The 27,836-nt window shown below is 36.5% G+C and overlaps 1 protein-coding gene and 1 pseudogene across 1 annotated transcript in view; one reads left to right on the top strand and one right to left on the bottom strand.

The window, feature by feature from the left end:
• The window catches only part of LOC112446469 (zinc finger protein 44-like), a 146,060-nt pseudogene extending 129,161 nt beyond the window's left edge, over window positions 1-16,899 (top strand).
• The window catches only part of ZNF804B (zinc finger protein 804B), a 567,979-nt gene that overhangs the window by 267,598 nt on the left and 272,545 nt on the right, over window positions 1-27,836 (bottom strand).

Genomic DNA, 27,836 nt, shown 5'->3' with positions numbered 1-27,836 from the left:
AGCATCTTTAAATTTCAGCAGTATTTTAAAACATAAGATTTTTTAAGTTATACCTGGTGTAAAGCACTTTAAAAAATTCTCTTTTAAAATACTGTTGAGAGAGTTAATTGCTGGGCAGGTTGATAAGAAGTCCGGGATCCCCAAGGAGGAGAAAGGAGTCTGGGGCTCTTGAGGAGATAGGGATCTGGAATTCTCAAGGAGGAGGAAAGGACAAATGTCTTTTTTTTCTTCTACATTCCTTAGTCTTAGTCACATAAATGGTTTTTTATCTTTAAACCTGGAACTGCAACAAACAACAAACAACTCAGTTTAAAGATTATACTAAAGATTATATAACAACAGCAGTATCCAGTTTGAGGTCAGTTTGTCCTTCTTGAAAACCTTCTGACTAATCCTGTTAAAATGTATATTATGGGAGTGGGTCTGGTAAGATCTTTCTATTGTTAAGGTCTAATTCTGTTACCTTAAAATGTAAATTGTGGGAGTGGGTCTGGTAAAATTTTACAACCTTCTTTTGATTTATTGTAATGACTAACTAAAAATATATAACTCCCTTGCTTAGACTAGTGAGGGGGACACTCTCCACCCCCTTCTGATGTCTATGTCAGAAGCTTGTTCTGTCCCTCTTCACTGTAATAAAACTTGTATCACACAAGAGCCCTGAGTGATCAAACCTGGTCCCTGGTGTTGAAGCTAAATCTTCTTCAGAGATCAGGAATCTGAAATCTTTCACTGTAAGCTATCAATGCTCTCACCATTATATTTCTCCAGAATGCTTATTAGTATCATTTCTGGATGCAACTGTCTGTGCTGATATGTGAATGCACAGTGTACAACTATAGAAATTTAGTCTCTATTGTTCCCCCAACAGAAAATTGAGTGATTAACTATCAGCTCTAAATTTCATATATGATGAGAGTAGCAAGTAATCAGTAAATTATGCACTAACTTTTAAACTTCATTTTTCTAATAAAGTATATTGAATCAGACAGGAAAAGTTATATTCAAGCATGGGCACTCTGGGTTTAGTGGATGTGATTTGACAGTTAACAATATTTTTCCAAAAATCTATTCTATTTGATTATAGGGCAGAGACTGCATTTTATTTATCTATTATCTCCAACCTCCAGAAGAATTAATGCATGTGATCCTCACTAGATTCTTACTGAGTGGATTAGACATAAAATGACCTTGAAATTATTTACTGGTATTCAATCCAAATAATACCATAAATATGAATACATAGGAAGAGATTGAATATACTTCAAAATTCATTCAGATTGTACTACAAAGCTGTAGTCATCAAGACAGTATGGTACTAGCACAAAAACAGAAATATAGATCAATGGAACAAGACAGAAAGCCCAGAAATAAACCCACACACCTATGGGCATCTTATTTTTGACAAAGGAGGCAAGAAAGTACAACAGGGCAAAGATATCCTCTTCAATAAATGGTGCTGGGAAAACTGGACAGCTAAATGTAAAAGAATGAAATTAGAACACCTTCAAACACCACACACAAAGATAAACTCAAAATGGATTAAAGAGCTAAATGTAAGATCAGAAACTATAAAACTCTTGGAGGAAAGCATAGGCAGAACAATCAGCAACATAAATCAAACAAGATCCTCCATGACCCACCTCTTGGAGTAATGGAAATGAAAACAAGAGTAAAGAAAGTGGGCCTAGTTAAACTTAAAAGTTTTTGCATAGCAAAAGAAACTATAAACAAGGTGAAAAGGAATGGGAGAAAATAGTACCAAATGAAACAACTAACAAATAATTAATTTCCAAAATACACAAGCAGCTCATACAACTCAATGCCAGAAAAAATAAACAGCCAAATCAAAAAGTGGGGGAAAGACCTAAATAGAAATTTCTCTAAAGAAGGCATACAGATGACTAACAAACAGATGAAAAGATGCTCAAAATTGCTCATTTTTAGAGAAATGCAAATCAAAACTACAATGAGATATCACCTCACACCAGTCAGAATGGCCATCATCACAAAGACTACAAACAATAAATGCTGGAGAGGGTGTGGAGGATGCTGTGAAAGTGTTGCACTCAATATGCCAGCAAATTTGGAAAACTCAGCAGTGGCCACAGGACTGGAAAAGGTCACTTTTCATTTAAAGGCAATGCCAAAGAATGCTCAAACTACTGAACAATTGCACTCATCTCACACGCTAGTAAATTAATGCTCAAAATTCTCCAAGCCAGGCTTCAACAATGTGTGAACCGTGAACTTCAAGAGGCTTAAGCTGGTTTTAGAAAAGGCAGAGGAACTAGAGACCCATTGCCAACATCTGCTGGGTCATCAAAAAATCAAGAGAGTTCCAGAAAAATATCTATTTCTGCTTTATTGACGATGCCAAAGCCTTTGACTGTGTGGATCACAATAAACTGTGGAAAATTCTGAAAGAGATGGGAATACCAGACCACCTGACCTACCTCTTCAGAAATCTGTATGCAGGTCAGGTAGCAACAGTTAGAACTGGACATGGAACAACAGACTGGTTCCAAATAGGACAAGGAGTATGTCAAGGCTGTACATTGTCACCCTGCTTATTTAACTTCTATGCAGAGTACATCATGAGAAATGCTGGGCTGGATGAAGCATAAGCTAGAATCAAGATTGCCAGGAGAAATATCAATAACCTCAGATACGCAGATGACACCACCCTTATGGCAGAAAGTGAAGAATTACTAAACAGTCTCTTGATGAAAGTGAAAGAGGAGAGTCAAAAAGTTTGCTTAAAGCTCAACATTCAGAAAACAAAGATCATGGCATCCATTCCCATCACTTTATGGAAAATAAATGGAGAAACAGTGGAAACTGGCTGACTTTATTTTTGGGGGCTACAAAATCACTGCAGATGATGACTGCAGCCAGGAAATTAAGAGACACTTGATCCTTAGAAGAAAGGTTATGACCAACCTAGACAGCATATTAAAAAGCAGAGATATCACTTTGCCAACAAATGTCCATCTAGTCAAGGCTATGGTTTTTCCAGTAGTCATGTATGGATGTAAGAGTCGAACTATAAAGAAAGCTGAGCACCCAAGAATTTATGCTTTTGGACTGTGGTGTTGGAAAAGACTCTTGAGAGACCCTTGGACTGCAAGGAGACCAAACCAGTCCATCCTAAAGGAAATCAGTCCTGAATGATCACTGGAAGGACTGATGCTGAAGCTGAAACTCTAATACATTGGCCACCTGATGTGAAGAGCTGAGTCATTAGAAAAGACCCTGATGCTGGGAAAGATTGAAGGTGGGAGGAGAGGGGATGACAGAGGATGAGATGGTTGGATGGTGTCACTGACTCAATGGACATGAGTTTGAGTAAACTCTGGGAGTTGGTGATGGACAGGGATGCCTGGTGTGCTGCAGTCCATGGGGTTGCAAAGAGTCAGACGTAACTGAGTGACTGAACTGGACTGACCTTGTACTGTTGGTGGGAATGCAAATTGATATAGTCACTATGGAAGACAGTATAAAAAACTAGGAATAAAATCAACATATGATCCAACAATCCCACTCCTAGGGATATATAGAGGAAACCGAAATTGAAAGAGATACATGTACCCCAATGTTCATTGAAGCACTATTTATAATAGCTAGGACATGAAAGCGACCTATATGTCTATCAACATATGAATGGCTAAAGAAGCTGTGGTATAGATACGCAATGGAATATTACTAAGCCATAAAAAGGAACACATTTGAGTCAGTTCTAATGAGGTGGCTGAAACTAGAGCCTATTGTCCAGAATGAAGTAAGTCAAAAAAAGAGAAAGATAATGGTAAAGATGAATTTATTTGCAAGACAGCAATGGAAAAACAGACATAGAGAACAGACTTATGCACACAGGGAGAGGGAGGAGAAGTTGAGATGTATGGAGAGAGTATCATGGAAACATGTTACTGTATGTAAAATAGATAGCCAATGTGAATTTTGTGTATGTCTCAGGGAACTCAAACAGGGACTCTGTGTCAACTTAGACGGGTGGGAAGGGGAGGGAGATCAGAGAGGGGTCCAAGAGGGAGGGGACATATATACACCTATGCCTGATTCATGTTTATGTTTGACAGAAAACAACAAAATTCTTAAAGCAAGTATCCTTCAATTAAAAAAATAAATAATTTTTTTTAAAAAAAGAAAAAAGAGAAGATATAAATCTCCAATATTAGGAGTGATGAAAGGCATATTACTTGAGAAATATCAGACATTAAAAGGATAATAAAGTAAAAACAACTTAGGCCAATGCACTCAACAACTTAGAGGAGGAATCTGACCGCAAAAGGGTACTAGAGAATTTTGGAGGTGCTGGAAATATTCTACATCATTATTGGTGTAGTTCCTGAACAAATGTAACCACTTGTTAAGATTCATCAACCTATACAATTAAATGCTGAATTATACTTCATGTAAATTATACCTTAATAAAGCAAATATCAAAAAATTATATTTTAATGTGCTTTGTGGAGAAGACAATGGCACCCCACTCCAGTACTCTTGCCTGGAAAATCCCGTGGATGGAGGAGCCTGGTAGGCTGCAGTCCATGGGGTCGCTAAGAGTCAGACACAACTGAGCGACTTCATTTTCACTTTTCACTTTCACACATTGGAAAAGGAAATGGCAACCCACTCCAGTGTTCTGGCCTAGAGTATCCCAGGGATGGGGAGCCTGGTGGGCTGCCATCTGTGGGGTTGTACAGAGTCGGATACAACTGAAGCTACTTACCAGCAATGTGCTTTGTGTTTAAAATAGAATAATGAAACATATACTTGTAAATGTTGATACTAGTGATAAATAAAATTTAAAATGATATAGTGAATGATGTTCATAATTCCTTAACTAGCTAGTGGTTAATTTCATGAATGTTATGATTGGGAAATCTGAAAGTTCAGAAAAAAATTACTTCTCATCTGCCTATTAATAAACTTCTCATTATTTCCTAGCTATATCATAATGGCTAATCATACCCAGTCTTTGAATTGATATTTCTTTCACAGTATCTTTAATTATGTTATTTATCTAAGATGGCATTTTTTCTTTATGGATAAAAGCATTCACATAGAAATTTTATAAATTCATGTTTCAAATTGCACCTTAAATTTAAAAGGAAATATATTTGTCTTCCAAAGGCAATGGCAACCCACTCCAGTACTCTTGCCTGGAGAATCCCAGGAACAGGGGAGCCTGGTGGGCTGCCATCTATGGGGTCTCACAGAGTCAGACACGACTGAAGTGACTTAGCATATTTGTCTTCCAAAGGTAAAGGTTTCTGCATTCTCAAGTAGATCTTGTTCAGAAATTGTAACAATTTCACATCTAATTTCTGCTCATTTGAAAGTGAAATGAAAGTTGCTCAATCATGTATATTTGTGACCCCATGGATTATATAGTCCATGGAATTCTCGAGAGGCCAGAATACTGGAGTGGGTGGCCTTTCCCTTCTCTACTCATTTATGTCCCTTCTGTTTTCAAACTGACATTCATAATCAAGGCTGCTCAAGTCCCTGCTCAAGGCTTCTCAAGCTTGTAAAGTCCCAAGCCTTCTTCCTGATCATATATTTACATGCAGTGCTTCTTATACCCAGTTTTATATATATTATTATGTCTCTGGATCGGAAATCTCTTTACATGTAAAAAAGCCTTATTAAAGTAAGGCTGATCTCATGATTTTAAAAGTATTCTGGAAAAAATAAAATAAAAGTATTGTGAAGTCAAGATAAAGAAAGGTAAGCATATAAATCTATTTTGTCTGTCTCATATAAAATGAAAAACTAATTATTCTTGCTTCCCATGTATTAGTTCCTAACATTTAACACTTACTTTAAAACCTAGCCAGATTATCTCCAGAAATATTTAGGTATTTATTGACTCTAAGTTTTTTCCCTAAATAGTTCCCTAGTGGCTCAAAAGGTAAAGAATCTGCCTGTAATGTGAGAAATCAGGATTTGATCCCTGGGTTGGGAAGATCCCCTGGAGAAAGGAATGCCCATTAACTCTAGAATTCTTGCCTGGAGAATACCATGGACAGAGGAGCCTGATGAGCTACAGTTCATGAGGGTGCAAAGAGTTGGAAACGAGTGACTAACACTCTTTCCCCCATATACATTCTCTCTATTCCTTTCCTTCTCCCTATCACCCCACCAACACATACACATTCTCCAGGTACCTGGAATGTATTACAAAAATCTATCAGGGCATATATTTTCCACATCTGAAGTAACAAAAGTTTGAAATCATTTCTGACTTTCTTTGAAATACTGTGTATTTGATAAGTATACTTTCAAATACTTTCTTTGAAATATCACTGACATAAAAATTGAGGGAAAAATTCAGCCTCCTGAAAATGCTACAAGATTAGCTAATCCTATCATATTGAGTAGCTTGATGTTTATTTCAACTCAAAGTAAAATAGTTGGTGTGATCTTGGCCTGAAAATTAGATAATATATTACTCATACTCCAAAACTGAAAGCTTGAAAACAAAGGAGAACACAGAGTATTTGCCTCCAAGTCATTGAATAGGTTGTATCAGGAGAAAAAAAAGTAGTGTGGAAATATTAAAGTACTGGCCAATACAAAATGAATTCTGGCTATGCCAAACAAACCTGCTCCCTTTATGTACCTCAGCTTTGGAACCACATTGATTATTGAAAAGGCTGCCTTTCACCTAAAGATGTAAATTCACCTTTAATAGTCCTTCCCAGGAAGTAACCTACTAGTCTCTAGAATATGGTATTTGCATGATATTGCTGGAGGAGTGTGTAATTTCCTTGGTTCTGTCTTGCTGCAGCAAAGATTTGAAACAGCAGACCAGTGTTACAGCTAGGTTACAGCTCAGAGTTTTTTCTCAAGCAAAGGATAGTACATCCTTGAGGCATGAGGGCGGGCCAAGGGTGGCCCAAAGGAGAGGCCTCAATCTGTCTTGGCTTCCTCCTTTTATACATTTGTCTTATCCCTGCAGAGCCTGCCCTATGCAAATTGGGCTAGCCAAGAAAGGGGTGTGTTTGTTTCACCTGAAGTTCTCACTCCGGTCCACATGTCTTCTTTTGTTCCATTTTCACAGGTTTTTCTCTTTCTTTGTCTTTTAGCCATCACCATTTTGGACTCCTTTTTCCTATTGTAACTGCCTAACAATATGATATAAATTGTTTGAAAAATAAGATCATGCAGCCATTATAAGAGACACAAAAAGAGTTTGTTTAGCTTATTCCAGTGGTCTCAATATAGGCTTAAAATATATTTTTGCTGAAAAGGGACTTGACTATTCAACTCTCTGTAACTATGTGGAAAGCCAAAGTCTACAGAGAATATCTATCTTTTCTACATCCTATAAATTTTAATGGCAAAGTAAGGAAAACAAGTAGAATTCATTGTTTATGCTTTGTTTATACTATGTTGTTGATGAAATTTACCATTATCTATAATTTGTGAATTAAGTTCAACAAAATTTTTTTTTTATCCTCTACCCTGTATCAAGTCTTCTGGAAATTAAAGAGAAGAAACTGAATGTGCTGTGCCCATAAGTAGCTCAGTGTCTAGTGGTAAAGGTAGTTATAGAAACCATGATGGGAAGAGAGATATAGGCAGCCATAGAAGAATACTGTATATGGTGGCACAGGGACAAGAGTGAGTATCTGATTCTACATGAGACACAGGGAAAGTTTAACAGTAGAAGAAATAACTGAGTGGAGTTTTGAAGGAAGAACTAACATTTGACAAGTGATGAAGGCCAAAAGAAGGACAGCCCAGGAAAGGCTCACGGTATATACAAACAGACATCAGCAAGAATATATACAAAAGAAACATGCATTTAATAGCTACAACAGTATAATGTCAGAAGAAGAAACCACAAGTCAGTAAGACTGGAGAGGAGGTCAAGGTTACATGTCTTTACGAAGGGCCATTAATGTTAAGTGAATGTGGAAACTCAGGGGAGCAACTGAAGAGAAGTGATGTGAATGATTTGGTTTTGAGAATGATACTTTTCATCTATTGTGAAAAATAACTCAGGGAAAACACAGAGAAATCAAAACTATTTTTTTCAAAAAATTTATTGATAAATGAAGCTGGACCAATAGGAATGGACACACTGCATTTAAGGGTAGAACCTTAAAATATAAGACTGGTGAGTGAGAGAGAAAGAGAAAAATGAAAACAATGTAGTAAACCATGAGGTTGAAAGAAGTATTAATGGATTTACTTATCTTTCATCTTTTCTTTGTCATAAACAGCTGTTCACATTAATTAAGAAATAAATATACTCTCTAACACTTGGATTCAAGATGGGGAAATGACTGCCTAAACTCAACCCTCTCTCACTCCACCAAAGTCAAGAATCAAAGAACTGGTTCACTTTCCCTTGGTCCTTGAAAATACAGTTTAAAAAAAAAAAAATGTAATGGGAAAACTCAAATTGTTTATGAATCTATGAGGTCCTACTGGGCACTAAACTATTTTTCTCTGAGTTTACTATTGGTCTGTGACTGTTTAGAGAGGCTGATCTTGCAATGTAGCAACCAATTAGGAATCAGAGTTTTCTTCAACCGTTGTGTTATTTTCTGTTATAATCACAGTGACTCATCTCATCAGAAGACTGTGTTAGACTTCCTTCTGCATCTCTTTCACCCAAGGAACTGAATTAACTCATTTGTAAGACACTCATGACTAATGCCTACAGCTGTTAACTTAAATACAACCCCAGTATTTTCAGTTGTTTTGTTCCCAAAATAAGTCTCTTTGTATATCAGATTTTGTATCAAAATCGAGCCCTGTCTTTTGTGCAGCATTGCTGCTCCTCTATTTAGGTAAACATCAGAATATTACTAACATCGTACCACCTGAAATTTGTAAGCAGCACCCATCACTCCAACTTTCACCACCCAGGAGAATTACATTACTAGATGGAGAAGTTAATTAAAATTAAGATGAAAATTACATTTTAGGAAGGAGAAAAATTACTATCCTGAGATGCTTTGTCATAATATTTTAAGTCTAACAACTGAAAGGTAAAAAGTGACAGGAGAAAGGCAACAGTGACCTCAGTGATGAAGCTGGTGGTCACCTCTTTGGCTTCCCTGGTGGCTCAGTCAGTAATGAATCTGCCTGCAATGCAGGAGACACAGGTTCGATCCCTGGGTTGGGAAGATCCCCTGGAGAAGGAAATGGCAGCCCACTCCAGTATTCTTGCCTGGGAAATCCCATAGACAGAAGAGTCTGGTGATCTATAGTCCATGTGGTCACGGAGAGTCAGACACAACTTAGCGACTAAAACACCACCACCACACCACCATTCACTTCTTGAGTGAAACTATGTATAGTCATCACTACAACTCCATGAGTTAATACCATCATATTCATTTTTCAGATGAACAACTTTAAACTCAGGGAAATTTAGCAATCTGCTCAATCAAGATCAACCAGCTACAAACTCAGTATGATTCCAAAGTCTGTATGTTTCTTTCTTTTACTTCATATTACATCTCAGAATATCCTTCCACTGTTACTATCAGTTTTTCCAAAAAAAAAAGGTATTTATTATCTTACCCACTGTCATTCATTTGTTCAACAAGCACTTGACATAGAACTGCTACACTTGTTAAGCCTGCACTAAGCTCGATAATAAGAATATCATTGATAAATAATATATATGAGCAATTTTAATTGAGCATTTAAACTGTGTCAGACACTGCTTCACATTCTTCTTATGTGTTAACTCATATGTGTGAACTTGTTTAACCTACAAAATAGCCCTAAGAAATAGGCATTATTAATATCCATGTTTGACAGGTAAAGAAACTGAAGCACTAAGAACTTAAGAAAATGACCATAGAAGAGTAAGCATAAAGGAAGCATAATTTTTAATCTAACAAAAATGTATTGTATAGCATCTCTTGCTTGAAAACGCCTCACAGAGAATGAAGCATGTGAGTTGATACTTAAGGGATCAGGCTTCTCTTAATAAATTAATAGAAGTAGAAAAGAGCATTCAAAGCCACAAAGACCACTCCATAAATGCACTATCACCATCACGCATTTGACAGTTGCATGCAATCAGGACACTATATCTCCATGGTTTCCAACCTCAAATGGCTTGTGAAGTTGCCCAGCAAGCCTATTTTTCTTGCTAGAGTGTTCTCTCCAATGCCATTTCATGCTTCTTCATCATACTGAAACCTACAAATACCCTACTTCCTGCTCACTCCTGGTACATGGCTCTGCTTTCTATTTCATAGGAGCTAATCAAGTTAATGTTTGTAATCACCTCAAATTCCTACAATGTTTGGGCTAAGATTATCAGAGAAAATACCCATCTACCTTATTTATGTTATATATTGGTATTTTTAAAAATAAGTAACATGTAACAAATCATTATATAATTATTTGTCACCTAAATATTCCAGAGGTCTCAGGCTAAATAAATATGATGAGCCTAGGAATCATGGGTTCAGTAAATATGTAAAGTAAATCCTTCTTAGACAAATGATAATAAACAAAATCCAGAGGTAAAAAGTCAAAGGATTATCTAACTAGCCCGTCTGATAAGCTTCCATATTTGCAGACAAGCCAAATAAGGAGCTGACCAACTGCAGAATCTTTCCTGTAACAAGAAGCAGAACACTGAGGATGTCAAGTGAGACAGGTAGGGTCATTAGGCCAGAGAGTCATGTGTCTGTCTCAGAGATGAGATTAAGATTTGCATCTGCCCTAAACCAACCCCTAGGGTCTTGCCATGCAAAAAAAGACATGCTCTAAGGACAGATTCTTCCACAACATTTTCTGTTTCTACATTTAAATTTTGCATGTACCAATGTAGAATCATCTAGAAGAGGTCCTCTCTTCCTATATATAACCAAAAAGAAAAAAAATAAATAAAAGGAAAAAAGAGAGCAATACATATAGTATTCTGTGTTTTGACCACTTCACCCTCGTAGTTTTAGAGACTGGATGTCAAAATTACAAAGTTTTAATTAGCCTCCTGCATGGCAGCAAGAAGTACTGAGAAATCTATGGTTGGTTGCTTTTCTCATCCATAGGCTCTAAAATTGCCACTCTAACTACGTTTTTGCTTATATTTTACTTCATTGAAATTCCTTTCCCATATTAAGATCAATTTTGTGCAGAACATTGTCTCATCCAATATCCTCAGAGAGCTAGCCCTTAAAGATTCTTCTTTCTGTTCCCTGTATCTTCAAATATTTCTCTCTTGTCTCCTTTTCTCTGGCATTTAAACATATTAAGCTCTATCACTATCGCATAAACCAACAATGATTTGCTTTTTACACAAACCAGTGGAGACTTCTCAGTCAATGCTTTACTTTATTTGATCTATCACTCTTTGCAACTCTGTATCTCAAGAATTTTCTTTATTATCATCATTTGCTTCCTGCTTTTCTAGTCATGTTTTATTTCACTTGTGAACTCTTTCCTCCTTATTGACACTTCAAATATTGATATTTGAAGTGACACAATCTTAGATGTAGAACATCCAAAGGACTACACACACACAAAATTATTAGAACTACTACATGCATATAGTAAAGTTGCAGGATACATATTAACATACAAAAATAAGTTGCATTTATATATACTAATGATGAACTACCTGAAAAGGAAATTAAGAACACAATCTCATTGAAAATACTAAAATAATTAGGAATAAACTTAATCAAGAAGGTGAAAGATTAGTACAAAATTCCCTAATTTTGAAAGATACTACAAAGTTAAACGTCTTAAACTATACACAAAAATAAACTCAAAATGTACTGAATATTTAGATGTAAAACCTGTAAGTATAAAACTCCTAGAAGAAAATAGAGGTGAAAATCTTCATAACACTGGGCTTGGCGGTGATTTCTTGGCTACAACACCAAAAGAATGATCTATAGAAGCAAAATCAGACAAGTGGGAATACATCAAAACAAAAAGCTTCTTCACAGCCAAGGAATCAATCAACGAAATGAAAAGGCAGTATAAAGAATATGAGAAATACTTATAAACCATGTATCTGATAATTATTAATATCCAAAATATCAAGGAACTCCTACAACTCACTAACAAAACAAAAAACAAATAATCTGATTTTAAAATCAGGAAAGGACTCAAACATTTCTCCAAAAGAAGATAAACAAATGACCAAGACATATATGAGAAGATGCTCAACATCACTACCCAGGAAATGCAAATCAAAACCACAATGAAATATTGTTTTATACATGTTCGGATAGCCATTATTAAGGGAAAAAGGAAAATAACAAGTGTCAGTTAGGATATGAAGAAACCAGAACTCTCATGGCACTGTTGGTGAGATTACTAAATTGTACAGCCTCTATGAGAAACAGTTTCTTCAAAAAATTAAAAACAGAATTATCATATGAGCAATCTTATTTGTAGATATATCTATTTATATATATCATACTTATATGTCCAAAAGTGTTGAAATCATGAACTCAGAGAGATATCTTCCCCTCCATGTTCATAGCAGAACTATCTACAATAGCCAATATATGGAAACAACCTAAATGTCCATCAACATATGAATGGGTAAAGAAATGTGGTACATATATGTACCACATATGTGCAATTGCTTTTGAAAATAAAAAAAAATTTAATTAAATTTCATCTTGACAAACTATGAGGAAATAGCAGTGGTTTGAAATTGCTTCAAGAAATAATTTGTCTTATTAAACATGTGAATAACCTCAAAGCAGCTTGATTTTCTATAATGCATTAAATAAAATCATATTTAATTCTGGAATGGTGTCCAGACACAGCATCTCGATTATCCAAATACTAACACGTTCCCTTGTAATACAGACTTTAATTAACAGACAGGTTATCTTAATTACTTTGTAATTCACTGATTTCATAACAAATGACAAGTCAAGGACTCAAACTGTAGCATGCTTAATTTTATATCTAGGTTAACTAATTACAAATAATAAGACCTATATCACTCATCAAGTACAACATCCGCCCACTTCAATTTCATTTTAAAGTGTCTCTACTGCCATGACTGAGTTGCCTCTGCAGATTTAAAATACCTCTGAGTTCAATCAGTTCAAACCCAGTTATAAGTACTTGAAAATCAAGAAAATGTTTAAGACTAATTCTTAAGTCACTACTTTAAATTGTGTAGTAAGCACTAAGAAGAAAAGTAAAAAGAGTTGAGAAGTAGTAAAAGTGGGCAAATCATGTACCCTAAGAGTGACTTGTGTGACTGTCTCCGTAAGAAGATGTAATTAGCTACGTGAAAAATGTCATCCCTTCCCATTCCCTACAGGCCTGAAATGGGCACCATATGCTTCTGTTAAGATACATTTCTATATTCATAGGGTTCATATAGATATGTACTTTAAGGCCTGTTAGCATTAATCACCAGTGCATTTTGGTGCTATATAGCCATGCATGGCTGTGGTGCAGAGATTAGAAAGAAACAGTTTTTTCCCCAAGAGACAAACTCAAAGCTCAGAATATGCCCTAACTTCTTTTGCCATCAAGCCTTTAAGGGTTCCTTTTAAAGACAACTCTAAATGGATCCTGCAATGCAGAGGCCGAAGATACCTGAGATTAGTGGGTATTTTGAGATTCAAGCTAGAGCAAATGTAGGTTTTTTTTTTCCCCAAATCCTGGCTAAGGCAATGCTTCTGGTTAGTAGTGCTTTCAAGGAAATTTCAATTCTCTCAGACATTTACTCGTGTGTGTTTTTTTTTTTTTTAATTTACATTGCAGGAAATAGCAACAACTTCAGGTATCTCTCACTATGTTTGTCTCTGAGCCCAAGAGACATTAAGTACCATAAATGCAGGTACATAGGAAGTGGTATTAATCAGGACCACCCAAGGGAGTAAACACTGTCCTAGTTACTCTTCAGAAAAAAAAAGGAAACCCTTCTATGAGGGGACTCTGGAAACTGTTTATAAAGAAAGCAATAGCTTTTTCAACAAGTCCCAGAAGAGGCAGTTACAGAGCCTCCTACTGACTATGCCACTGCTTATAAATGAACAGCTAACCATGTGTGAAGGCAGTGATTGTCCAGATTTTGGAGTACACAGAGCCTTAGTGACAGTCACATTTTTACCCCATATGTAAAATAAATATTATCATCTATAGGTGTTATGATAGGTAAAAGGAAAGGTAACCATAAGTTAGTGAGCTAAATTATTAGTTAATTCGGGAGAGAGAAGCTAAAACTCCGTAACAATAAACTATCAAAAGCTAAGCAGTGAAACATAACTCCCACACTCAATATTGTCACCGAAAATAAATGATTATCAAATACTGTAAAGGAAATTATGGGGTAGGTTCTATCAGGAGAAGAAATCATGCCTGCTTTCTCTCAACAAATAAGTGGTTATTCATAGTCTAGTTTCATGAGGGTTAAGCTATATCTCATCTACTCAATTGAGATATTATTAGACATGAGAGTTCTGCAAAAATCACAGCTGCTTGGCAAAGAAGCCTTCACTATTTTAATCTAAAATATGAAGCATCTAAAGACATGTCATGGACTGTAAGAAGACATATAGAAAGGGTCAAAGTGCAGCTCCAGACATCTTCCACTTGGCAGGGTCTTGTCTGTTGCTGCTGCTGCTAAGTCGCTTCAGTCATGTCTGACTCTGTGCGACCCCATAGATGGCAGCCCACCACCACCATCCCTGGGATTCTCCAGGCAAGAACACTGGAATGGGTTGCCATTTCCTTCTCCAATGCATGAAAGTGAAAAGTGAAGTCGCTCAGTCATGTCTGACTCTTAGCGACCCCATGGACTGCAGCCTACCAAGCTCCTCTATCCATGGCAAGAGTACTGGAGTGGGTTGCCAATTTGACAAAGAATCCTATGCCAGCTTAGTTTCATTATACTTTATTCTCCATTTCAAACTTCTTTATTCCATGGGAAAATGTGGGGTGAACAATGACACAAGAGCAATCCCATGCTGCAGTCAAGAAAAGTCTAAGTATAAGAGCTGAGGCCTGAAAGGAAGGAGCAGCTGAAGTGGGGGGTCAAGAATGGTCATACAAGAGAATTAATGAAAAAAGCATTACACACAATATTACCCCTCCATGGCTTGATTTTCTGTGTGTTCCTCGTGTAAATGTTTGTGAATCCTGAATGTGGCTGGTGTGAACAAATGCATTTGTCTTTAGTGATATGAGACACTGAGGCTTGCACAAGACTACATTCCTAATGGGAAATTATTAAATGTGATGAAATGTCCAAGAACACTGACATGATTGAAAAGTGAAAGTGTTAGTCGCTCAATCATCCAATTTTTTGTGATCCCATGGACTATAGCCCTCTGCCCATGGAATTCTCCAGGCCAGAATACTGGAGTGGGTAGCCATTTCCTTCTCCAGGGGACCTTTCCAACCTAGGGATCAAGCCTGGGTCAGCTACGTGGCAGGCAGATTCTTTACTCTCTGAGCCACCAAGGAAACTCCTTGAAATGATTAGTAGAGATGAATTAATCAATGTAAAATTCCATCTTTTAAAGTATTAGTTTAGCTGAACTTCATGTATAATCTTACTTCATTCCTGTGTCAATAAAACAGAATTCTTGGGGTGTTTTTCCTTAAAGCAGAGGAATGATAATCTGTTTCTGTCAAGACATACTGACCACTGTGTTCAGTGAGGAAAGACCTCTATCATCTTAACACATTTTCCCACTAGGGACTTAAACACAAGTCTTTGGATTCCTCAGTTGGGTGTTTGAACAAACTGAGCCAATTAAGTTCACTAGTGAGACAGACCCACTGGGAAACTTCATATTATGCGGTTCACTATTAGAAATTGCATTTGAAAAAACACCTAAGGCAGTCACCACCTACCTATTCAGCTATTAAAGTGGTAGAATTGGCAAAGGAATACCAGTAACGAAGGAGAAAATAGCATGATTCTTTTTGTGATCGACATTTGATATTTCTGGATTTGGAAGTCTGATGTGTGGATATGGCCAACTTCTCTCATTGTCCTTGATGACAAAAATCTGTGGAAGTCAGTGCTTGTGGTATGTATGTTTATTTACCCACCAGGTTAATTTTTTCTTAGACTGTGTGAAACTTGCCTCATGGATGAAGGTGGACTACAATGAGTTATTATTTAAAGCACTTGATTCCCCTTCTATTTTCTTTCTCTATCCAGCCACTGTTTTCTTCTATTTAATTTTGCCTTGCTCTACTCACATGGGGTATCCCATGTTCTCTTTCACTGATGAGCAAAAAGTGGACGTTAAAAATAGTTAAGTAGCTTGCACAGTGCGGAGTCGCCAGCATCCTGTTCTTTCATCGCTGGTTTACCGGCCTAGTTACTCTTACTTATCTTCAGTCGTCCTGTCATCTGATCTGGTCGTTAGAGTCCTTGGGAAGGACTCAGATAATCCCAGGAAACCTGGAAATGGACTCATTGGTCTTTGAGGATGTGGCTATGAACTTCACCCTGAGCAGTGGGGTTTACTGGATTCTTCACAGAGGAAACTCTACAGAGATGTGATGTTAGAAAACTTCAGGAATTTGGAATCAGTAGAAGCAAGATAGGAAGATCATGACATTGAAGATCAGTTCAAAAACCAGAGGAGAAAATTAAGGTGAGCCATGCTTCTCAGGCGGTGGTAGTGGTAAAGAATCATGCTGCCAGTGCAGGAGATTCAGAAGTGGGTTCAGTTCCTGGGTGTGGAAGATCCCCTGGAAAAGGAAATGGCGAACTACTCCAGTATTGTTGCCTGGAGAGTCCAATGGGCAGGGGCGCTTGGCAGGCTATAGTCCATGGGATCACAGAGTTGGACATAACTGAGCGTGCAAGCGAAACTCCCAATGCAAAGCATGTCTTCTGTGGGAATCATGGTCTGAAATGAAAATTCTAAAAGAAGCAATCAAAACAGAATGCCCATCTTCAAATTTAGTTATTCTTAGAAAATGTCTCTGAAAAATATTTTCTTGAATTTGATATAAATGTTCAGTGTTTGCAATATAGTGCATGTACAGTCAGTTTTCACGAGCCCTATATTTCAGTATCACTTTTTAATAGCAAAGGGGGTAGTCCTATTGCCAAACATTCAGTATATTCAACTTCTAACAACTCACAAAAGATTTAAAACCTCACTCTTCCTACAAATGATAATAAATACCATAAATATAATTAAGAAGTAAATCATTAATAATGTGCTTCTCATTACTTACGGAAGTCCTATGATAGACTCTCTGAAAGGAAAGATATTCATTCTTGGGGAGAAAATGTGAAGCTTATTCCAACTCTCAGTGTGAAGAAGAAAACTGCTGGTTTTAAACCAAGGGAATGCAGTGCATGTGGAAAATTCTCTTGAGTCATTCATCCCTTAATAGACACATGTTATGTCACATTGAATACAAACCAAGAGAGCATCAAAAGTGCCACGAGAAGGTATATAAATGTAAAGATTGTGGGGAGACATTCATTTCTCCCAGTGCTCTCAGAACACATAAAAGGAGTCATACTGGAGAAGCTCTATGAATGTAAACAATGTGGAAAAGTCTTTCAGTATGAAAAATCACTCTAGAGCCACAAAAATACTCACACAGGGGTGAAACCCTATGAATATAAAGAATGTGGGAATGCCTTGACATGGAGATCAACTTTTTGAATAGATGTGGTAACACGCTCTGGAGATTTACCTTGTAAATATAAGAAATGTGAGAAAACATTCATTTATCCCCATTCTCTTACAATGCATCAAAGCAGTCACAATGGAGGGAAACCCTATCAATGTAAACAGTGTGGAAAAGCCTTTAAAAGTCCTAAAAGAATCCAAATACAAGAAATAATTCACACCAGAGAGCAACCCTATGATTGTAAGCAATGTGGTACAGCCTTCAAACATTTTGGTTCCTTATAGGCACACATACGACTTCACAGAGGAAAGATACCACATGTATGTATAACATGTTCTAAAGAATTGACTACTGCCCAGAATCTTTGAGATCATGAAAGAATCCACACTGGAGAAAAGCCCTATGAGTGTAAGGAATGTGGGAAAGCCTTCATGTGGCAAGTAACTTTTCGAAAGCACATGGTAACACACAGTGGAGATTTACCTTATAAATGTCAGAAATGTGAAAAAGCATTCCTTTATCCCAGTTTTCTTCAAACACATGAAAGGAATCACTGGAGAGAAACCCTATGAATGTGAGCAGTGTGGAAAAGCCTTTCCATATAAAAAAATCATTGCAAATACACAAAAGAACTCACTGAAGGGAGAAATCCTATGAATGTAAAGAATGTGGGAAAACTTTCCTATGCAAAACAACTTTTCAAAAACACATGGCAATACGCACTGGAGGTTTACTTTATAAATGTCAGAAATGTGAGAAAACATTCATTTCTCCCAATTGTCTTAGAATGCATGAAAACAGTCACAATGAAGAAAACCCTATCAATGTAAACAGTATGGAAAAACATTTAAAACTCCTAAACCTGTTGGAATACATGGAAGAATTCACAGAGGTGAGAAAACACTATGAATGTAACCTGTGTGGTAAAGCCTTCAATTATTTCAGTGCCTTCCAATCACACAAAAGATTTCACATAGGAGAGACACCATATGCATGTAAAAAATGTTCTCAAGTGTTGAGTAGTGTCTGCTTGCTTAAAAACTGTGAAAGAATCCACACTGGAGAAAAACCTTATAAGTGTAAGGAATGTGGGAAAGCCTTCACATTGAATATAACCCTTCAGAAACACATGATAATACACACTGGAGATGGACCTTTTACATGCAAAGAATGTGAGAAAGTATTCATTAATCCCAGTTCTCTTAAAATACATGAAAGTAGTCATACTGGAGAGAGACCCTATCAGTGTCATGTGGTAAAACTTTTAGAACACAAAATGTTTTCAGAGTTCATGAAAAGTACTCACAGTAGAGGAAAACCCCTACAAATGTAAAATATTTGTGAAAACGTTCACTTCCAGTTATGTTCAAGCACATAAATTAATTCACACTGGACAGAAACACTGTCAACGACAGGAATGTGGGAAATCCTTCATTTGTCTCTCAACATTCAAAGACAAATTAGACTACACACTGGACAGAAATCATACAAATGTGAAGAATGTGGGAAAGGCTTTTCTGATCTTAGTTGTGTATGAAAGTATTAAGGATTTACTAGTTAAAACCTTGATTTTAGGGCTTCCCTAGTGGCTTAGTGGTCAAAAATCTGCCTGCCAATTCAGGAGACACTGGTTTGATCACTGATCAGGGAAGATCCCACATGCCGCAGGGCAACTAAACCTGTCAGCCACAACTATTGAGCCTGTTGTGCTCTACAGCCAGTGCTCTGCAACAAGAGAACAAACTGCAATAAGAAGCCTGTGTACCCACAACTATAGAGTGGCCCCCACCTGCCACAACTAGAGAGAAGCTTGCACAAGAAGAAAGACCCAGTGAAAATATATAAATAAATATTAAAAAAAATACTTCAATTGGTTGATATCATTACATGTAAAAACCCCCATGGAAAGGAAGTATAAATGTAAGTAACAAGAGAAACTTGATGGAAATCCGTGGGTACTGTTCCAGAAAACCTTCAATATAAAAGAGCTGTTATAAATATATTTTGGCTGTGCTATGTGGCATGTGAAATCTTAGTTCCCCAATCATGGATTGATGCTGTGACCCTCCAGTGGAAGCTTGGAGTCTTAACCACTGATCTGCCAGAAAAGTACCGAAAGAGTTGTCTTAAAAGGTTACAGGGACTAGGACTTACCTGGTGGACGAGTGGTTAAGAATCTGCCCTCCAATATGGGGGATACAGGTTGGTGAACTAAGGTCCCACGGGCACAACTAAGCCCCTGCACTGAGCCGGTGTGCTCTAGAGTCAGTGGGCCACAACTAGAGAGAAGCCCATGCACTGTAATGAAAGATCCCCTGTACGACTTGGAAGATCCTACATGCTGCAACTAATGCTTGACACAGCCAAATAAATAAATTAAAAAAAAAAAAAGTTTACAAGAACTTCCCTGGTGGTCCAGTAGTTAAAACTCCACAACGCAGAGGGCCTGAACTTGATCCCTGGTCATGGAAGTAGACACTACATGCCAAAACTAAAAAAAAAAAAAAAAAAGGTCCTGCATGCTAAAATGAAGATTGTGAGCACCACAACTAAGACACAGCTCAGTGACAAAAAAATTTTAGTAATATATTGTTATTCTAAAGATCTTTCTTCAATCATATCTTTGAATTGTAGATTTTGACTAATTTCAAAAGTGGATGTTAATGTTAGTTAATTCTGTAAGTTGTCTTTCACCAATAGTACATAAGGTTTAAAGGAGGTAGTTTTTCCTTTAATCAGATAATGACTTTTTTCTCTCATGTTTGAACCCTGTTGGAGTCATGGGTGAATTTAAGTGTATTTCTAGTATACAGTGAGGCTTAAATTTTTATAATGTTCTATTAATTTTCTGTTAATGAGGCACTGAGAAATGGCAGTTTGGTATTTGTAGGGATTTTCCTAGTAGTTTATGTGGCAATTCCTGGATATTTATAAATACATATATTGTACCCTTTTAATTGAGGAAAAAAAATCTCTTTTGGTGGTAGTGCATGTAGGAGCCTTATGTCATTTTCCATTCTATTAATCACTTGGAATAAATTTTATGTATGGCTAGGGTGTCAAAGAGTATACTGTTACATAAATTATTATTTTTCCTATTTACTTTTTGTATTTCCTTCTGACTGTATTTGTTGAAAAGATTATGGGACTTGTGATAATACAAAAAAATCTATAGTTCAAGATATCTTCAGTTCAGTTCAGTTCAGTTCAGTCGCTCAGTCGTGTCCGACTCCTTGCAACCCCATGAATCGCAGCACGCCAGGCCTCCCTGTCCATCACCAACTCCCGGAGTTCACTCAGAGTCATGTCCATCAAATCAGTGATGCCATCCAGCCATCTCATCCTCTGTCGTCCCCTTCTCCTCCTGCCCCCAATCCCTCCCAGCATCAGAGTCTTTTCCAATGAGTCAGCTCTTCGAATGAGGTGGCCAAAGTACTGGAGTTTCAGCTTGAGCATCATTCCTTCCAAAGAAATCCCAGGGCTGATCTCCTTCAGAATGGACTGGTTGGATCTCCTTGCAGTCCAAGGGACTCTCAAGAGTCTTCTCCAACACCACAGTTCAAAAGCATCAACTCTTCGGCACTCAGCTTTGCTTGTGAGTAATATTAGGACCAAACTTTCCAGAATCCATCCCATTTGTAGTTCCTTATCTGCAATCACCAATAGCTTGTGTGTGTGATTTAAAACCAAATGCATTGAAGACATTCTTCAGATATTGGAGCTCCCACACTGGGAGAGAGACAAATACATAAGAGCTTCAAGGACACCATCTTCCAGCTTATTTTCCAGAATCTGTGTCCATGTAGTCAACAGTAGCCTCAACACCAGCAAGCAATATTTGATTTCCATTTATATAGAAGTGTGGTTTCCCCTCATGTCTTCAGACCTTCCACATCAAAGATCCAGCAGAGGTTGAATTTCTTCTGTAAGGGAACTTGTATCTACTATGACAGTATTTCAGTGTTTTATGGTAGGGAATAGTCTCTGATTCCACCCTTCTCTGGACTGTATTTTTGTTTCTCTCCTACATGTCAGTTTGCTTCTTCAGTGCGTTGTGCAGTGCCATTCTTGATCCATTGTTTCCCTGTGAGAAGAAGCACCTTCCTTCTGTCAGGAAGGCTGTGGGTGTTTCCTGTTACTTGTAGCTGAACATAATTCTTCAATGTGTTTTTTTTTTATTGTATTTTATTTTCTATGCCCAAAAGTATGAATTTTTTTGTGAAACAACTATTTCTGTACTCATTTCAAATATACCAACTCTTTGTGAAGCATTTTTAGCTAACATATGTTGTTTTTCATATCCTCGAAGAATGTATTAAAGTACCAATTTTATTCATAAAAAAAATAAATAAATAAAAATAGTTAAGTATCTCTGTGATACTATGCCCTTGTCTCAGAATTAGGGAAGCAACTCTCAAGCTTATTTTCAAAGGAGATACTGCTGATCAAGAAATCTTCCCTTTAGGAAATTATAGAAACCCTGTCCCACACACCTGTATGCCCTTCAGTAATCATTCACAGCACAAACAAGCAAAGAAATTTAAATTAGATTTTCATTAAAAACTTGGAATTTTAAGAAAACAAAGTAATTTAAAACAAAACAACAAGAAAAGCCTAAGATACAGTCTAACAAGATTCTCAGGTTTAAGTGAAGAAAGGAAGGTAAGTTCCACATTAATGGAGCCCTCACAAGTGCACAGATGCCAGCTGTCCACCATCATAAAAAAATGAGGTAGATTCAGTGCTTCACTTTTAAGTAAATGGCTCATGAGCTAGAGCTTTTTTAATAGTGAGTACTAGCTTTTCTAATTCCCACCTGTTTCTTCTGTCTTAATTGCTCTGAGGAGCATGACTAATTTAAAATTACCTTTCTGTGATAAAATCTTATTACTCTCAGGATAAAATACTGAAATAACTATATTTTCACTCTGACAAAACCTTTTACACAATAATAAATTATCTCTGTACAACAGAAATCCTGGACTTTTCCTGTGAAGAAGCTTAGCAATGAAAATCTAATATTTTATAGAAGAAATGTGTTCCAAAGTGGGATTAAGAACTGTAAATTTTATATGACCTTTCAGTAGCCTTAAACTCTGGTTTGAAACACACAGTAACTTTAGCTCCCTAACGGTGGGTGAGAAAAGCAGCCCTTGAATGAGAGAGTTTTATAAGATGTAAAGATAACCCTTTACAGCAAGGCTATCTGCTCTCAGAAGCTTTGGGTGGGAAACGAAGCAAATAACACTTAACAAAAGTTTTGCTTTCCCAGAGTAAGGTGAAAAATCCTATTAAATGCTTCTGTGGAGACCGTATTTTCAATAAGTGAATGTTGCCCATTTTGTAGAGAAGCTTCTCAATTTTCCATATCTTTTTTTACTCTACAAACCCTACCACCCACTCCAGGAATAATCCTGCTACCTAAATGCTAAAAAAGGAAAAAAAGATAATCTCTACTAAGAAAGAATTAGTAGCAACAGCTTTAGATTAACAGTTAAATATGGGCTTAATTTTTTTCTAAGTTATATCATTCTAGATGACTGAGAAGTTGATGAATAGTTATGAATAAGCATCGAAGCAAGTTCAGGCAACACAATTTTCTCTTGTTTGTCCTTTACAGGCTATGAAACTTAGCAACATCCTTTGACCTCTCTGAGCTTCAGTCACTAGATTACATTAGAAAATAATATGCTTTGAAGATTATAAAGTTATGCAATGTATTAATATTTTAATTACTAATTAGTTACTTGAACTGTTTAAGAAAAAGATAAAATCCTTTTGTTCAGGTGGCTTATAATTTAGCTGGGAAGTAAAATAAGTGCATACACAAAAAAAATAAATATAACACTAATACAAGGATTTGGTGATGGATTTAAAGCTGAGGACAAATTTGGGAGATAACATTCAATAACACTGATAAGATTTAATAATAACATTGTGTTTATGGAAGTAAATGAAAGTCTTTCTTCCCATGAGATTTGGAAAAATGTGTTAATATTTTTGAAACTAGTTTGGCCTAATAGGAACTCCATTCTGTGAAGAGATATAGTGTTTTTGAGATGTATTAAGTTGTCCATGAGAAATATTTATCTTTTAGGAGCAACTGGAATTATATGACTAGAATTTGAGAGGTTCAACCTGGAGGTATATTTTTGGATCAAGTACTAAAACAATGAAATTATGAGTATGGCTCATATTCAGAGATTGATTGAGAATCAAGGGTAGAGTCCTGACAATAAATGCTATAATAACCAGGCAAAGAGAGTGGCAAGGAGAAGCCTCCAGAGAATGCTGAATCACAGATGTAAGAAAGAAAACTGAAAATCAAGACGCTGATACGGCAGGATTTATGAAAAAATTTTGACACTAGAGGATAACATTTGAGAAAGGATTTTTTTAGTAACATGGCAGCAAAGGTGAACCTCAAACTCCCAAAGTTTAGTAATGAAATAAACAATTACCTTGTGGAAGCAGCAAGGATGAAGACTCCTTATCTAGGAGTTCAGCTAGCATATGAAGGAAAAAAAAGTCTTCACAGAAAGAAAGGGAGCCGAGAGCGGTGAAAACATGTAATGTGAAAGAAACTTGAACACAGGTGAAAAGGAAATAGTCATTGGAATAGGAGAGTTGAAAACACTTAAGAATGAGAGGTTAAAGCTGGAGGGACTCAAAGAAATGGGAATGAAAAGAGTAGAAAGATTTACTTGCAAGAGAAAGAAAATCTCTGGCTGAGTGGAATCCTGCGAGGCATGTACTAAGTAGGAGACAGAAATGCAGGAGGGAAAGTGTGCCAGGTGGTCTCAATATTTCTTAAGTAGAGGCTAAGGTCATCTGGTACAGGTGAGATTGGAGAGCAGGAGAGATGAAAGCTAATGAGAAATTCTCATTCAATAGAGGTATGTACTTTTAATTAATTTTCTATTAACTAGACCACAATAGAAGTTGAAGTTACCTTGCACAGAACTGTCAAGCAAATGATTACTATCCATAGCAATGCAAATGAATTTCATTTGAGATAAAATTGATTTCCTTTCTCTAGAAAACATGACATTTTATTGCTCTACATGTAATTAACTAGTTTTATATGCATTAGCAAACTTCAACATCCTGACCACCTATATTCTTTAAATTTCTCTTTTTAACTGGTCTTAATATCTGGGCCTCTTTTTATTTGCTTCTATACAACTATTTTTTCCTAAATTTTTAATGCTTTTAAATGTTTGTCTATGTCCCTTCAATTTGTAAAAGCATTATAATATTATATATATATATATATATATATATATATATATATATATATATATAAATTGCACCATGGATAGCTTTATATAACACATTCAAAGACTGAGTTCCTCTTAAGAGTTTCCTGAACCTGGAAAACCCAACCAAATAAGCACCCCAACCTTGTGGACTTAAGTAACTATAAACATAAATTAGGTTAACAACAAAAGACCTTTAGTAAAATGCCTTTTACATTTTGGAAAGTGTAAGTGAGAAATGGAGGCTCATTTAGCATAAATGATAGATTAAGGTTTGCTTCTTCCAACTCAGGTATAAAATCCTGCTGTAAAAAAATCATGCTCTATCCACAGTAAGCCACTTTATCCTCCAAAGACTGCTTAGTTACCCTTTCCCTCTTGTGAAGGCTGAGAAACCAACTTGCAGCTTGGAATGAAATAAAAATGAGTTTAACTAAATGAGAGCTATTGCATCTAAGGGTGAAAACTGTATGACCCAGAGGGCTCAGCCAGAAAACAAGGGAGGCAGACACCAGTTTCCACTGGGAGCCAAGTCTGGCCGTCCCGGTTATTAAGAAGGATACCTTTTGTCACTCACAGAGGTGTTTAATGGTCTATGGTGACATTGTTAGTGCATAAGAAAATAATATACATGATCAAAAAAATAGTTAAAATATCCACATTTACAGAGGAGGTCAACTGAGACAAACAGCTGAGAAGCCTCTTGTGAAAAAGATGCCTCTTATGGAGTCTATCAGTAGAGCTTGCTGGTAGAGAACTGTTTTCAGAACTTTTTGTTCCTTCTTATCTTATGTGAGGTAAGTACAGACATCGAATGTAACAGGAAATTTTGATAGGGCCATGACATCCAATCACATGTAATTTTTGTTATATAATTATTATAAATAAAATAAACACTAATTGTTTTAATGGATTTTTGTTATATTTTTCAAAGCATTATTCCATATAAGATTGAAAATCAGATAAGCAAAATACTGGTCCTTCACAATGATGAAAATGAGTAGATTACACCTGATTTATATAAATTTGTTGTATATTCTGCTGGATATTTTCCTATGTGTGACCATATAAAATATAAAGTGTCTTAAAAATGAAATGTATCCATGATGAAAATCATCTGAATACAGGGAATTAAACAGAAAAGAAATGTTAGTTTAATAGATTAAAACAATTAAAAAAACAAGATCTCTTTGGATTGTAATCTGGGAGATTAACATTGTATGGTAGCAACAATAAAAAACATTATTTATCTAGCACTGAATTCTCTTCTCTTGAACCCCCTTTATTTTTTTTTTCTATTTTTATTTTTTTTTTTAATTTTGCCAAATATCAAAATGAATCCACCACAGGTATACATGTGTTCCCCATCCTGAACCCTCCTCCCTCCTCCCTCCCCATACCATCCCTCTGGGTCGTCCCAGTGCCCAGCCCCAAGCATCCAGTATCGTGCATTGAACCTGGACTGGCATCTCGTTTCATACATGATATTTTACATGTTTCAATGCCATTCTCCCAAATCTTCCCACCCTCTCCCTCTCCCACAGAGTCCATAAGACTGTTCTATACATCAGTGTCTCTTTTGCTGTCTCGTATACAGGGTTATCGTTACCATCTTTCTAAATTCCATATATATGCGTTAGTATACTGTATTGGTGTTTTTCCTTCTGGCTTACTTCACTCTGTATAATAGGCTCCAGTTTCATCCACCTCCGAACCCCCTTTAAATCCAAAGGATTTGTTGCCAAATTCCAGTACAGTCTGTTCTACAAAGCATGATGTATACCTTGCTATAAAATTGTCTATCAAAAATCTAGTTACAAAAACAGTTACTTTTGTGACTGAAAACTATCTGGGCCAAAGAGAATACCTAGTCGGATTTTCCCTTTGTTCCCTAAATTACAGAAGAATAATTATGCCTTGTAGAGAACTGCCAGGTGTGTTTACATAATAAAAAATCTGGGGCAGTAAAGAAAAAAAAAATACTCAAAGCTCGTTGGAGGGTGAGTTTCTGAGGAGTGTTACAGGTCTGCAATGAAGGCAGTTTCAGGGGAAAAAAGGAGAAATTTATTAGTGTTATGTTTTGAAACACTTCACATTTTTTAAGACACCCAAGTAAAGACTTTGAACTATTTGATATAACTTTTGATTACTGGACTCCATTTCTTTGATCATAACACTGCTTTCAGATTGAATCAGTGGCTCTAGAATTTATGAGTAACTTTCATATAAGCGGTATCATATTTTATGTCTGCAATAACTAACTTTTCCTCAGTAGAAAATCTCACTAATGAAGGGTTTTATTAACTTGAGTATTTTGTTTTTACCTGAGAAAAATAAATTGACTCACCTAAATCAACAGCAATAGTTTATTTGTACTTCAATCTACATACGTATAAGTATTTCAGCTATAAAATCCTCCTTGACCTTGACCTTGTAATTTTGCTTATGATAAAATTCATAACTATTAAAAGAATGACAACAACCAAAAAACTGTGATGTATACTACAAAGCTTCCAAATTCCCTGACATTCAGTGCTTTGTACCCAGCCAGTGGAAGACCCCTTAAAACCTACAGTGCTCCCCACTTGGATAATTCATTTTACATTCACATCAAGTTCTACAATCTGACATTAGAAATGCCCAGTTTGGGAAAACTTTGTGTAATAGAAAAGATGCTGCATTGGAACGGCATAAGGTAGAAAGAAATGAGTCAGAAGGGTTAGTGAGATGAGATGAATTCACAAATAATGTGAAGAATGGTGAAAAGCCCAGTCAGAAGGGTATTTCAATGATCAGTATATGGTGAAGGCTTGATATTTGTGTGAATGGGCTAGAAGGGGAGGATTTTAGAACTCTCATAGTAAAGAATGGTGCTGTTGTTGTTGTTTAGTTGCTAAGTCCCTCTGACTCTTGCAACCCCATGGACTGTAGCCTGCCAGGCTCCTCTGTCCATGGGATTTCCTATGCAAAAAT

Source organism: Bos taurus, chromosome 4, assembly GCF_002263795.3.
Source record: "Bos taurus isolate L1 Dominette 01449 registration number 42190680 breed Hereford chromosome 4, ARS-UCD2.0, whole genome shotgun sequence".
In the NCBI taxonomy this organism is placed as follows: domain Eukaryota; kingdom Metazoa; phylum Chordata; class Mammalia; order Artiodactyla; family Bovidae; genus Bos; species Bos taurus.
The sequence above is the reverse complement of the archived record's forward strand: the minus strand, read 5'-3'. Positions and strand labels throughout refer to the sequence as shown.